The 7229-nt window shown below is 36.4% G+C and overlaps 1 pseudogene; it reads right to left on the reverse strand.

The window, feature by feature from the left end:
• Window positions 1-5949: 5949 nt before the first annotated feature.
• Window positions 5950-6962, reverse strand: LOC120152771 (annotated as a pseudogene).
• Window positions 6963-7229: the final 267 nt, after the last annotated feature.

A 7229-nucleotide genomic window follows, 5' to 3' on the forward strand; every position in this document is an offset into this window, starting at 1 on the left:
CCCAAGAACTCTAATATTACTCTTGAATAAGACTACAAGTGGGAACAATAATAACGTTTGATCAAATGTAGAAACGAGATAAAGTTGAGACAAATAAGACTAGGCTTGTTTGATGCTTGGGAAAAGATTTGGACACCCGAGTTTCTTTAATTCAGGGTGTCAAATTATAGAATCAGTCTGGATATCCTTAGGGAGTGCGCAAGGCACTTTAAATTGACTAGCTAGGGCGCAAGGTCCGACACTCGCAAGGGGTGGTATAGTCGGGAGTGTGGTGTTCCATGTAGTGATTCTGAGGGCCACATCCTCGGTAGACTAGAGCGGTGCGTGAGCTCCGGGACGTAGAAATCCCTCAACCACACCATGATGTCTATCATAGCGTAGAGAGTGAGTATGCAACTATACTCACTATATTATTTTATCAGTTGTATGAGCATGTCATTGTACCCCTTTTTAGTATGTTATTATTTTTAGTGTGACACTAGGCTAGTTAGCTCAATGTTTAGAATTTGTTTCCTTACGTAGATTCTTAGGTGGAGCACTTGAAGAGTTTTTGTGTTAAGTAGATCCAGACCCAGATCACAGAGCAGAGTACGTCTCAAGTTCTTAGAGGGTGTGTATATTCAAAATCCTTATTTTGTATACTTGAGTTACTATTTATTTTAAAAGATGGTTTGTATAATTTGTTTACTTATTTTTAGGATCTCCCGAATATAAAATGTTTGTGTAAATGATTTTTTTTATTTTTTCATGAATATTTATAAGTTTATGTCTTTATTTGAGTATTTTTAAAAAAATTTGGTTAGCCGTTTCGGTGGTTTCGTGTGGCACTCTCATCAGTCGACTTTGTGTCGTACGGGTGTAGGATGTTACAATATGAATCAGTTTTATGCATGAAATCATGTAAAATTGCTTTTAAAGAAGAGTTTGACGAATTGAGGTATTGGTTGATGTTGCATTAAGCGTGGCATATTTTGCCGAAAACCTAACGATTCGCACCTAGCATTTTGGTACGCTTGATTGTCGATGACATTTTAATTGTTCCAAGAAATTTTGGATGCTACTTATATCTTGGATTGTATGTGTTGGAATAAGGATTATTACTCCAATTGAAGTTTCCAACATAACATATCAATTTTGGATTCAGTGGACACTAGGAAAAATCATATTACTAGAGCATAAAGTACAATATGCACTAGCTACCTTCACCTCTTATGTCTTAGTTGGAGAATGAAAATTCTTAACCAAATTGGTTAAGGTGACAATTTGAGAAGGACGATGCATCATTCGATTCCGACTCAATTACATACCTCCGTCCTATTCACCTTATTGTCAACGGGAAATGGTAGTCATTATTTGCTATTTGAATGCTTCGTCAGGAGATTTATCAAGTAAAGTCCTATTTCTTGATGCATCAAGCATCATCCTGGTTAGTGCATTGACTCCATGGTATAACATTTCTATTTGACTTCACTCCTTGAATACGTGCATTGGGCATTTGTGTAAAAGTTCCTTGAATCGATCTCAACACTTGTACGTAGATTCTTCATCTACTCGACGAAAAGAAATAATATCATTACATAATCAGACATTCATATTAAGGGGGATTATACATGAGTAGAAAACTATAACATATATGCTTCCATGATTCTAGAGATCTAGATTGATTACCATTCAACAAAGTTTTTTCCCTACACCTTAACGAATAGGGGAATAGTTTCAGTTTTAGCACATCTTTGTGAACTCCTTGTTATTTAAAAGAATTGCAAATTTCATGGAATGTCAGCAAGTGTTGTCTGACATCTTCGTGAGTGCCTCCTAATTGTCCAATAGAGTTGATCATATTGAACATAATTGGTTTCAACTTGAATTGCGTTGCTTGGATTGCAGTGGCTACTAAACCAGGATTCAAGTCATCTAAAATAGGAATTGGATGTTCCCGAACGAGTCTACAAACTGGAGCAGGTAGTGATGTATCGAGGGGGCGGGTGGGGGCAATCGCCCCTGAAAATCTAAAATTACCAGATATTTTAAATTTTTTCTGTGTTTCCTATTAAAGATTTGTTTTGCCCCCTAGAATTTTAGTTGACCCCTGGAATTTTAGTTTCCCCCCCTTAAGTTCAAGTTCGCCCCCAACATAAAATCCAATATCTGTCTCTGAGAGCGGGTGGTGCAAGTGGATCATTTTCATTATTGTCGGAATTTTGTTTGCCTCTGGCAATTGAATTGTATTTGTTATCCATTTCTTGAGTTAATACCAGTCGCTTCCTTCTTCTCCTACGGAGTAATTGTTCAATTTCAGGTATAAATGGAAGTAGTTCTCCTGTAAGATTCCTTTTCATTATACAAAAGGGTAGAACCCGTAAAGATAACACAAGAACCACTTTAAGCGAATTATAATAAAAATAAGTGCAAAAAAATTAAAAAATATAGCTATATTCAATCCCCAACAACGATGCCAAAAACATGTTGCATGTTTTAGGTGTTTGCAATTAGTGTAATTATACACATCGCAGGTTATAGTCTAAATTAAGATCTTCAAAGGATTGGTGCACTTCTATCTTTGATTTTGTAGCAACAAAGGAACAAATGAAATATGTGATTCTGCAAAAATATAACTTAAACAAGAGTAAAAGAAGAACTCAATCACCACGGCAAATCAATTGCCACTTATAGGTAATGCACTCATTTTAGTATATTTAGAGAGGAAGATTAGTTTTCACCACCTTCTTAATTAAGAACCTACATCCATCAATTTTAATAAATAACTTAAGTAGATCAATCCTAAAGAAAAAAACTCTTATTGCACCAATCCATAACGTGTTTCATTTACTTGAAGATTATAAAGAGATTATCTTTCTTTCATCGTACAATTCACGTAGAACATAACATTACATAATGAATGGTAGTAACTACCATGCTCTATTTTGACTCATCATGACATATTATGAAATCCAAATTTCCAAAATCTTCTCTTTGAAGGAAATATGCAATGTGAGACAATGCAATACAGGTTCTTCGAGTTCCCTTCCTTTGGTTTTGTTTGTATGACTATTTATGATATCATGGGCAAGTGTTCATTAGGAGTTGTCATGTTACTGGTATTGATTGATCGTCTAGGAGTTATGGTGTTATTGGTCCTAATTGGTCATCTTGGGAGGTGATATTATTGGTACTGATTGATCGTCCAGGAGTTATCCTATTATTGATAATGATTGGTTGCCCTGAGAGGTTATAGCTTAGACTAGTAGACTATGTGTATTAACACGTGGTAGTTGATGATTTCACACAAAATGCATTCGCACGGAGAGTAGATGGTCAACATGTGGTCGCTCACAAGGTAACGAAGGCTCACATAAATCATATGTTCACATGTTCCAATATCAAATACAACTTCAATAAATCCAATGTCTACGATAATGAAACCGTCGTTTTTGTAGAGAAATCTGCTATCAATAGTAACCAAAACGCGAGCATTACCATAGACTTGAGGCTCAACGATGAAGATGTCAAGTCTACTATATGGAAAACTAATCTTTCCCTAAAGTTGGAAGCAAAAAGGCAGTTCAACGTCGAATTTTTTTTATCATCGTCGATGATGGGAGGGTCAGAACATTGAACTCGAACAACAATGGAATGAGATGGATGAGACCAATATATCCACATCGTTAAAGAGAGTTGTACACAAAGTTGTTGTCATCAGTGACATATCTATAAATATTTTTTAAGGGAGACACTTTTGTTAATAACACAAATTTTAAATGAGATGAGCAAAAATAAAATTTCAATGTGGACATCATCAATAAAATAATTAACTAATCGAAAAAAATTTGGACTTTTACCCACCTCAATAATGTGGGTCCACCACCGAGTGTCAACTATGTATCAGTAACGAATATTGGGTCATTTGGATTCATCTAAATCAGTTGGAGACTTCATATTACTCTATGTCATTCTTAAACGTAAGAGTGAGTATTCATTCTTAAAAAAATCAATTTGCCAAGAAAAACGGCTTTCTCTCAGCTTCCTACTTAATAATTTAATCGAACGACGATAACAATAATAAAAAAACTTATTTCATGCCCCAACGATGAAATAATATTTTACAAACAAGATTTTAATATTATCATCTGTCTTATTTAAGATTTAATTTTTATAATAATTAAATTTTAAATTTATTTAAATATATTAGATGACATTTAACTAGAAATAATCATAAGAAAAAAATTAATATGAATGTATAAAATAATAATACTAGTAATGATAATAGTTGCCGTCATCGTAAAGTGATATAATAAGAATGTTTTCATTTCAATGAAAAATTTAATTTACTAAAAGATGTAATAAATCACTCTTATCCACAGTTTAATTAGCATACACAAGTCCATACGTCTCAAGGATTTCTAAGGACGACGGATCCCAGCCCCGAAACGAGCCAAGACCCATCAAAGTACTCACGACAGGTATCCTCGTAAGCTCGATAAACCTCTTCGACTCCTCCCCGGAGTTCAGACACCCGCCAGACTGCCACCAACATACAAAGTTGGCTTCGGTAATGGTCCTAGGGATATCATCCACATCAAGGAGAAGAGGATAATGTTTTGTAATAGACCTTGTTACCTCAACATACAGAATCTCTTGGAATCATTTATCGAGGGACTTGACCGGTGATCGCAGCGAGATGAATATTATCGAGCATCGCATTGGAAGGGTCATAAGCCCTTTGTTCCCATAAAAACCATCGGCTAACGGTCGTTTTGCCACGATAGCAGTTTTTTGTTTAAATTAGAAAAGATGAACCGCCAACAGTCGTCATATGCCCTTTCTTCCCATCAAGCTCACCTTATATTAATTTTATCATTGAATCAATGCTAAACATGTGAATGATAAAATCGATCACCATTTGTGTCAATTTAATTGAGAATCGAAAGAAAGGATCGTGTTAAAATATGATAGTCATGTCACTTGCTTTTAATAGCACGAGACGAGGAAATGCATTCTTTATGGATTATAATGTTGCTTGCACCACATGCATATGAAGCATGAGTTTCCTGTAGTGCCACATACATCACAAATGAAAGTAAATATATCTCAAAAGCAAATTGGATGTTCACAAATTCCAAATTTGTCTCTCGAATGTATAGCATGTTATACAACGATAAAACCAATGATTTGGATCTTGACTTTCTTTACATACATCACATTAATCGCTTTTGAATAACTATTGTCATCATAATAAATAAGCGAAAGAAGATGCTCATCGCATTTGTGACGAGTTGTACTTGGCCCTGAAAAACATTTACGATGTAGCGTGAAATTACAATCCTTATAACGAAATACACCCCGTGTAGTATCACAAGCGTTGCACCGCCCTCGGAAATTTCGATAGAAAAGGAGGGGTATTCATGTTTGGATCATGTTCGAGCTCCAGTAAGAGCAATCACACATTGGAGAGGAAGCTCAGCACATTTATTGTGTAAATTGAAGCCACTTGCAATAATTAACCAAACACTACACACTCTATGAGTTGTACAAAGTATTGATTAACAATATTGATTTCATTAAAATATATTCAGTTTATCAATCAATTACAAATTATTGATAATAACAAATTACATGGCGTCTTGAAAAATAAAACTAATTTGTCATGATTTTTTTTCTAATCTTATTTGTAATGTTTCTTAACTTAAGGACGGACGCTATATTGTTTAGGGAATTGACCGGTGATTCCTACGAGAGGGATACTATCGAGCATCGCATAGGAGAGGCCATCCATAAGTTGTAACACCCTTTACTCGAATCCATCATCGGTGTTTGATAAGCAATGTCTCATTCAATACCTTTTTTTATTATAACATCTACAATCATGACCTCGTAATCGCATCCATAATTATGTTGTTGCTCATATATACATTACATTACTAAGACACATATATCTTACTATCATTGAAATCAGTATTTTGTTCTTCCATCACCCTTTGTAATCACATTCTTGAAAGTCCGTCCACTCGGGATTACGGGCAAGACATGTTGTCGATGTGAAACGATTACGTCTAATAAATACGATCTTGGCGTTTCAAACATTTTCCGAATCGCTTCTCGGAGATCTTCCTTCTTCGTCACAAGTGCGGAGGATATTCCGCACGCGTCTGCGAATTTCATCATGTTTGGGAATATCTCGGACTTGTTCCATGGGTTGCCCAAGTACGGATGAGATTTGTTGGAGTTGCAAAACATATCCTCCCCTTAAACAACCATGTCCAAATGCTGATTATTTAACAATAGTATCTTGATGGGAAGATTCTCCTCACTGATCGTTGCCAACTCTTGTACGTTCATGATGAAACTTCCATCGATGTCGATAATAACTGTTCCGGGATTCGCAACGACGGCTCCGATGGCAGCAGGCAATCCAAATCCCATTGCCCCCAAACCACTAGATGTCAACCATTGACGAGGTTTATTGTACTTGTAAAACTGAGAAACCACATCTGATGCTGACCTACGCCAGTAGTCACAATCACGTTCCCGTCGGTTAATTCATCTAGAAGCTGAACGGCATATTGCGGTGGAATCGCATCATCACCGGTGGTCTTATAATTCAAAGGGTATTTCACCTTCTGCTTGTTCAACTCCTCGATCCAAGCTGAATAATCAAGTTTAAGATTAGCTCCTTTACTCTCTAATAACCTATTCATCCCCTTCAATGCCAATTTGACATCCGAACAAACCAACAAATGAGGCTGCTTGTTCTTCCCGATCTCGACTGAATCGATATCAACATGCACGATCTTAGCCCGGTTGGAAAAAGCCTCGAGATTTCCGGTCACCCGGTCATCAAACCGAGCACCAAAAGCAAGCAACAAATCACTTTTATCCACAGCATAATTAGCATACACGGTTCCGTGCATCCCAAGCATATGTAAAGACAACGGATCGGAGCTTTGAAATGAGCCGAGACCCATACACGGTTCCGTGCATCCCAAGCATATGTAATTATCAGCATACACGGTGAAGAAGACGAAAAGAAGAACTTGGTTTACAGGTTGAACAAATCTCTGTACGGTCTAAAGCAGGCGCCGAGGTGTTGGTATAAGAGATTTGATTCCTTCATTATGTGCCTTGGATACAACATACTTAATGTAGACCCTTGTGCTTATTTCAAGAGGTCTGGTGATAACAATTTTGTTATATTGCTGTTGTATGTGGATGACATATTGGTTGCAGGACCC

This window comes from Hibiscus syriacus, unplaced genomic scaffold (assembly GCF_006381635.1).
Source record: "Hibiscus syriacus cultivar Baekdansim isolate YM2019G1 unplaced genomic scaffold, ASM638163v2 tig00111095_pilon, whole genome shotgun sequence".
Classification (NCBI taxonomy): domain Eukaryota; kingdom Viridiplantae; phylum Streptophyta; class Magnoliopsida; order Malvales; family Malvaceae; genus Hibiscus; species Hibiscus syriacus.